The sequence below is a fragment of the Lucilia cuprina genome, chromosome 5 (genome assembly GCF_022045245.1).
Source record: "Lucilia cuprina isolate Lc7/37 chromosome 5, ASM2204524v1, whole genome shotgun sequence".
NCBI classification, from domain to species: Eukaryota; Metazoa; Arthropoda; class Insecta; order Diptera; family Calliphoridae; genus Lucilia; species Lucilia cuprina.
The window spans coordinates 2,747,528-2,754,536 of NC_060953.1; the positions used below are offsets into that span (position 1 = coordinate 2,747,528).

The window sequence follows — 7,009 nt, forward strand, 5'->3', positions numbered from 1 at the left end:
GGCGCAAGGGTTTTCAACTCTGGGGTATTTCACACACCGGCTTCGCTAAATTAAGCCTTTTCATGATAAATGGACTATTTGTATTCCATGGAACTTATGTCACTATGCTCATGGGCATTATTAAAATTGTCATATGGAATTGTGATACATTTGAAAGTATCGTAGTGTTCATAATCATAATGATATAAAATACATGGTGTACAAAGAAAGGTTAAATTTAGCGAAGCCAGTATTCGAAATACCCCAGAGTTTTAAACCCTTGCGCCCGGCCGAAGGCCGGCTGTCCACGACACTTGTTTAAGGATCCAAAATGCATTATCCACCAAAGTTTGGAAAATTATTACCACAAAATGAAATAACTCCCAACAAGAATGAAATATCTTCCAATTTCAACAAAATTTACAGAAATGAAATAACTTCCAATACATATGAAATATCTCCTAATTTCTTCAAAAAAATGAAATAATTCCCAACAAAAATTTTATTGGGAGTTATTTCATTTCAGTAACATTAAAATATGAAATAAGTTCCAACAAATTGGGAGTTATTTCATATGAAATAATTCCCAATTTGTATGGACAGTTGATTGGGTGTTATTTCATTTTACCCGTTGGGAGTTATTTCATTTGGGAGTTATTTCACTGTACCTCTAGTCTATAGTCTAGTCTTTAGTCTAGTCTATAGTCTAGTCTATAGTCTAGTCTATAGTCTAGTCTATAGTCTAGTCTATAGTCTAGTCTATAGTCTAGTCTATAGTCTATTCTATAGTCTAGTCTATAGTCTATTCTATAGTCTAGTCTATAGTCTAGTCTATAGTCTAGTCTATAGTCTAGTCTATAGTCTAATCTATAGTCTAGTCTATAGTCTAGTCTATAGTCTATTCTATAATCTAGTATATAATCTAGTCTATAGTCTAATCTATAGTCTAGTCTATAGTTTAGTCTATAGTCTAGTCTATAGTTTACAGTCTAGTTTACAGTCTAGTTTACAGTCTAGTTTACAGTCTAGTCTATAGTCTTGTCTATAGTTTAGTCTATAGTCTAGTCTATAGTTTATTCTTTAGTCTAGTCTATAGTCTAGTCTGTGATTTAGTCTATAGTCTAGTCTGTTATTTAGTCTATAGTCTAGTCTAAATCTAGTCTATAGTCCAGTCTATGGTCTTGGCTAATTTATAGTGTAGTCTATAGTCTATTCTATAGACAAGTCTATGGTCAAGTCTATAGTCAAGTCTATAGTCAAGTCTATAGTCAAGTCTATAGTCTAGTCTATAGTTTAGTCTTTAGTCTAGTCTATAGTTTAGTGTTTATTCTAGTTCATAGTCTAGTTTTTAGTCCAGTATATAGTCCAGCCAATAGTCTAGTGTTTAGTCTAATCTAAAGTCTAGTTTTAAGTCTACTCAATATTTCTGTCTAAAGTCCAGTTTATTGTCAAGTGTATGGTCTGGTCTATAGATAAATCTAAAGTTGATTTTACTTATTAAACGTATTGTCCACAGGGCTTCTTGTTTGATTACTTCTTGGCTTCCGTTATTTTGTAAGAAAGAAAAAACACCTTAATATGATTGTGTGCATGTCTGTGTGTGTATTTATGCCACCTTTTAGTAAAACTTAATTAAAACAAGCTAAAGTCCTTGACTTTGAATAGACAAAAATGGAAAAACAGGAGAATAAAAAGCATTTATAACCAAAAAACATTCATTCTTTCTTTCAACCAACCAACCAAGCAATCTACTATTCAGCCAACCAACAATCAACCATCCAACCATTCAGCTATACAACCATGCAACCATCCTTTAAGCATTGGCGTAAATTTATTCATTATTTTGTAAGCGTTTTTTGTTCTTTGCTTATATTTTTCTCCTTTTATTGTTGTTTCTGTTTTTTTAACAAACAAAACAAAAAAATGTTCGCTTTTGTAATGAATTAATGTTCGTTCATTTATAGGTTTTGTTTTATTTTTGGTTTTATTCATTTATTAAGGATGCCTTGGTTTGGTATAACTAAAGTCTCCATATTCATATACAGTCGATTGCTAGTCAGTATTTTCCTGCTGGAGTTTTATATACCTATAGAATAGATGTGGTCTGTGCTACTGAGCCATTTGTAGCTGGTGGTGGAGTCTTTGTTTGTTTTACTTGAGATTTTGTATATTGTTAACAAAAACAATTTGCTGTTTTTATTTATATCTTCTTCTATAACATAAAAGTAAAATTTTATAAATATATATTTTTTCAACTTGAACACCTTTCAAGTCCAATTATTGAAAAAAAGTGTGTATGATGATGATGATGTTGATTATTGTAATGAGTTGCTAGACATAGATAAAAGTGTGAATTCAAACAATTGATTACAAATTTATTGTGGGTTTATTGATGTTAAGAAGACAATAATAAATATGAAATTTTATTAAATTATAATCAAGGATCTGAAAGGAGTTGTAATTTTAATTTGAGTTTTGTAATATGTGTTTCTTTAAATTTCACAAATTTGTATGTTTTCTTTTAAGTAATTTATTTATTTTTTCTATATTTGCAGAAATACTGGGACCAGAATGTACAGGATCCTTGAATGCGGACTTCTAGATTTATTTGCTGAAATCGTATTTATTTAATTTGTTATGAGCCCTTTATATTAAGTAATTATTTCAATAAAACACTTACATATTTTATTTAAAATAATTTCTTTTAATTTTTCCATCTGATACATACACTCACTCACTTTACAACATGCAGATATTCAGTTTAATCATCAAGTGCGTAAATGTTATTTATTTCATTTTCTTTTTATCAAATTATCGTCAAATAAATACATTTTTTTAATTAACCACTAAAGACTTCTCGAGATATAAGGTTCTGAACATTAGTCTAACAATACCATAATCTAGTAAATCTGTCCACAAATGTTTTTTTGAAATTGTTCAATAATTCGATGATTTTTAAAGAATTTTTACAAAAAATTTAACACATTTATAAAATGGAATATTGTGATTCCTATAAGCTATCATATAAGCTCCTACGTCTATTACAAACTGAGATTGACGTCTTTTAACTATTAGTTCAACTTTTTAGCAGGTTTTGCCAATCGCCTGGCGGGTCAAAGGTTACCCATCGTGTAGCCAAATTTCCAATCTATCATATGGTGAAACAATCACTTTAATATCTCAAGTAGTTTTCTAGATATAACAATTTAAAGAAAATGCTGTGCTGGAATCCACCTACTACCAGGTTCTGGTGACTTGGTGTTTTACAAAAAAAAAAATGACATTTTTATTTTTCACTTTTCGGGTGCCAAAAACTCTTTTGGATTTTTCTTAATATCTCGGTTATCCTTAAAGATAATTTAAAGAAATTTAGTATGTAGATAAAGAAGGATCTGAGGAATGCACAACAAAAAAAAAAAACTGCCACGCCCACTTTTTGGGTGACAGTGGGCGTGAAAAGTTTGTTGTTATTTATGATAATACTAGATTAATTTTCGCAAAACTAATGAATACATCTTATAGCGTAAATCTCGCCCTTTCATTTGATATAACTTTCTGAACCATACCTCATACCATTTTCGAGTTATAAGCTATCAAACTTTGTTCGAACATAGCAAAACAAAATCAGTTTGGATCATAGATACTTTTAGTTATTGTTGTATAACTGAATCGTTTTTTAAGATAATTTAATGAAATTTTGTATGTGGGTAGAGAAAGAAATGGATAATATTTTGAAAAAAATTAAAATTTGCCACGCCCTATAATAGGAAGGAAAATGGGCGTAAAAATGTATTTAATATTTCCGACAACTTTGACGTAATTTTTGTCAAATTTAATTTGTTCGGGTTATAGCTGAATTCCTAACCTTTCATTTCATATCACTATCTTCTTGTTCGATCAAACATTTATCCAGTTATAACGTTCCGAACTTTGCACGAACAATGCCTAAAACTGTCTTATATTTCAAAACATCTTTTTTGATTTTGTTTAATATTTTTACGGTTTTTAAGAATTTTTCAATAAAATTTGGCACATTAATAAAATGGAATATTATGATTCCTATGAGTTATCATACAACTCTCTATGTTCATTAGAAAGTTACATATAAGTGTTAAATTTGCGCAAACATACCGTTGAAATATTCAGTGACTTAAACATACTTTTTCACAAAACTAATTCTATAGTCTAATAGCTGAAATCCTAACCTTTCATTTGATATAACTTTCTTTGCAATAACCTAAATGGTTGTCGAGTTATAAGGTTCTGAACTTTAGTCTAACAATACCATAATCAAGCAAATATGTCCGCAAATGTTTTTTCGAATTTGTTCAATAAATCTATGGTTTTCAAGAATTTTTACATCAAATCGAACACGTTTATAAAATGGAATATTGTGATTCCTATAAGCTATCATATAACCTCCTACGTCTATTACGAACTGAGTTAGACGCCTTTTAACTAAAAATTCCACTTTTTAGCAGGTTTGGCCAATCGCCTGGCGGGCCAAAGGTTGCCCATCGTGTACCCAAATTTCCAATCTATCATACAGTGAAACAATCACTTAAATATCTTAAGTAGTTTTCTAGATATAACAATTTAAAGAAAATGCTGTGCTGGAATCCACCTACTACCAGGTTCTGGTGACTTGGTGTTTTACAAAAAAAATTGACATTTTTATTTTTCACTTTTCGGGTGCCAAAAACTCTTTTGGATTTTGCTTAATATCTCGGTTGTCCTAGAAGATAATTTAATGAAATTTGGAATGTAGATAAAGAAGGATCTGAGGAATTCAATGAAAAAAAATAAAAACTGCCACGCCCACTTTTTAGGGTGACAGTGGGCGTGAAAAGTTTATTATTATTTATGACAATAATAGATTATTTTTCGAAAAATTAATTAATACATTTTGTAGCATAAATCTCGGCCTTTCATTTGATATAACTTTCTCGATCATACCTCATACCATTTTCGAGCTATAAGCTATCAAACTTTGTTCGAACATAGCAAAACAAAATTAGTTTGAATTAAAGGTATTTTTAGATTTTGTTTGATAACCGAGTTTTTAAAGATAATTGGACTTATTATTAAACAAAAAACATTAGATCTGCATAGAGGATTTATCGGAATTTCTGATAAATTAATTTGCCAGGGTTGCCAGGTTATGTAAATAGGTTAAAACTGCGTTTGATTCATAAGCTGATATTAGAATTGCTTATTGAAATATCTTAAGAACCAATAAACCTTTTTAAGTGCAAGGAATTGACTATGGATGTACGCAGTACTAGGCTTTACAATTTTATTTGGTAGGGTTGCCAGGTTTTATTAACATACAAAATTTAACAGTTCTTCAATACATATCTTAACATTGTAATAATTTTGGAAATATTGGAATTTTAATAACTAATAACTCGTCTAAGGGTGTAGCAACATAGAAGGATATTTAAAATTTATTTTGTCAGGGTTGCCACTTTTCATTATTAAAATTACGTTCAAAATTAGTGAAAATATTTGATTGGAAACGGTTGTTGTGAACTTTTTTATATTTTTTTGCTATATTGCAGTAAAAAACCTGACAACCCTGGAAATATAAGTTTTTTTAAAAACCTTAGATCTTGCTACAAACCTCAAGCTAAAATTTGGTTTTATAGGCCTACTATTCCCGGAATTATTACATTGCTTTGCTACGCCTTAAAACGCTTTAATATTTGATGTATTTATAAAACCTGGCAACCCAGTCAAATAAAATTTTAAAGTTTGATATCTACCCTCTATAACGTATATAGTTCCTTTAAAATCGGATCATTGGGTCCTCAGATATTTGACTTTAAATATTTTCTTTGTCATCCCTTGATAACTCAAAAGGTTTAACCTATTTCCACAACCTGGCAACCCTGCCAAGTTAATTTTTAAGAATGCCTAGTAGTTCCTCTATACATAGCCTACGGTTTTAATTAAATCGGTCTACTGGTTTCCGAGATATTCCACTTTTAAACAATCCCACTTTGTTCTCGATTTCTGAGAGTTGGCAACCCTGGAACGGCCTATGGTCAGCGCCATCTATTGAGCGACATGATTTTGCATCGCCAAAACAGAAAATGAGCTACCAATAGATGGCGCTAAATTTAGGCCGAAAATGGCATTGCCATCATCGAAAAATTGCAATTTCTTTAACGGCATTGCCAGATCAAAATATGCAAATTTACTGCATTTCTAACGAATTTTTGCAATTCAAATTGAATTTTAAAGTTTTTAACGGCTATTTCTATGATTTTAATGCGGGTTTTTTGGTTTTTTGATGCAGTTTAAAGGGAATTCAAGTATTTTGAAGGGATTAGCTTGAAAATTACTGAATTTAGTTGAAAAAATAAACAAATAAAACACATGTTTGTAAGAGTTTAAAAGTAAATTTTTATTGTTTTTTTTTTTTCTTTTTCTTACATGTTTTTACTTATTTCTAATGAATTATTAATCAGTATAGAAAATATTTTGTTTCAGAAGGACAAGAAAACGGTGTAAAGCGATCTTCTTAGCTTGATTACTACACAAGTTATGATGTATTGAGACCTTCTTGATAGTTCTTCTTGTATTATCAGAGCTTAAAGATGGTTTTTTACATTCAATCTTACAAAGCAGAAATTCTGACATTTTTAACCAGAAAGAGAATAGTTTCTTCAATTCAATGTCGTTTAAACTCCAATTCATCGTCACAAGTTGAAGCCGCTTTCACTTGAACTGAGATTAGCAAAACCTGCAATGAAAGAATTTAATTATTAACTGTTGTACAAGCTTAATAAACTATTTAATGGAAATGTGATTTTAATGTTAGTAAAATGTTAATTTCAATAATGAACGACAATAAAAAACTATGTTATAAAACTGCAAAATGTTTTGTTTTCATTTATGTTATCAAACCAGCAATATATATCTATCTATTTATTTATCTATTTATTTATTTATCTATCTATCTATCTATCTATCTATCTATCTATCTATCTATCTATCTATCTATCTATCTATCTATCTATCTATC

General features: G+C 29.8%; 2 long non-coding RNA genes across 3 annotated transcripts in view; one reads left to right on the forward strand and one right to left on the reverse strand.

The window, feature by feature from the left end:
- Window positions 1-2,670, forward strand: part of LOC124420112 — an 86,100-nt gene extending 83,430 nt beyond the window's left edge. For both annotated transcript variants that reach the window (XR_006941042.1, XR_006941041.1), the window contains exon 3: window positions 2,535-2,670. This is a non-coding gene — a long non-coding RNA (uncharacterized LOC124420112). The remainder of the gene's footprint in view (window positions 1-2,534) is intronic.
- A 3,922-nt stretch (window positions 2,671-6,592) lies between these two features.
- The window catches only part of LOC124420079, a 74,673-nt gene continuing 74,256 nt past the window's right edge, over window positions 6,593-7,009 (reverse strand). Inside the window, exon 4 of the long non-coding RNA XR_006941016.1 lies at window positions 6,593-6,727. This is a non-coding gene — a long non-coding RNA (uncharacterized LOC124420079). The remainder of the gene's footprint in view (window positions 6,728-7,009) is intronic.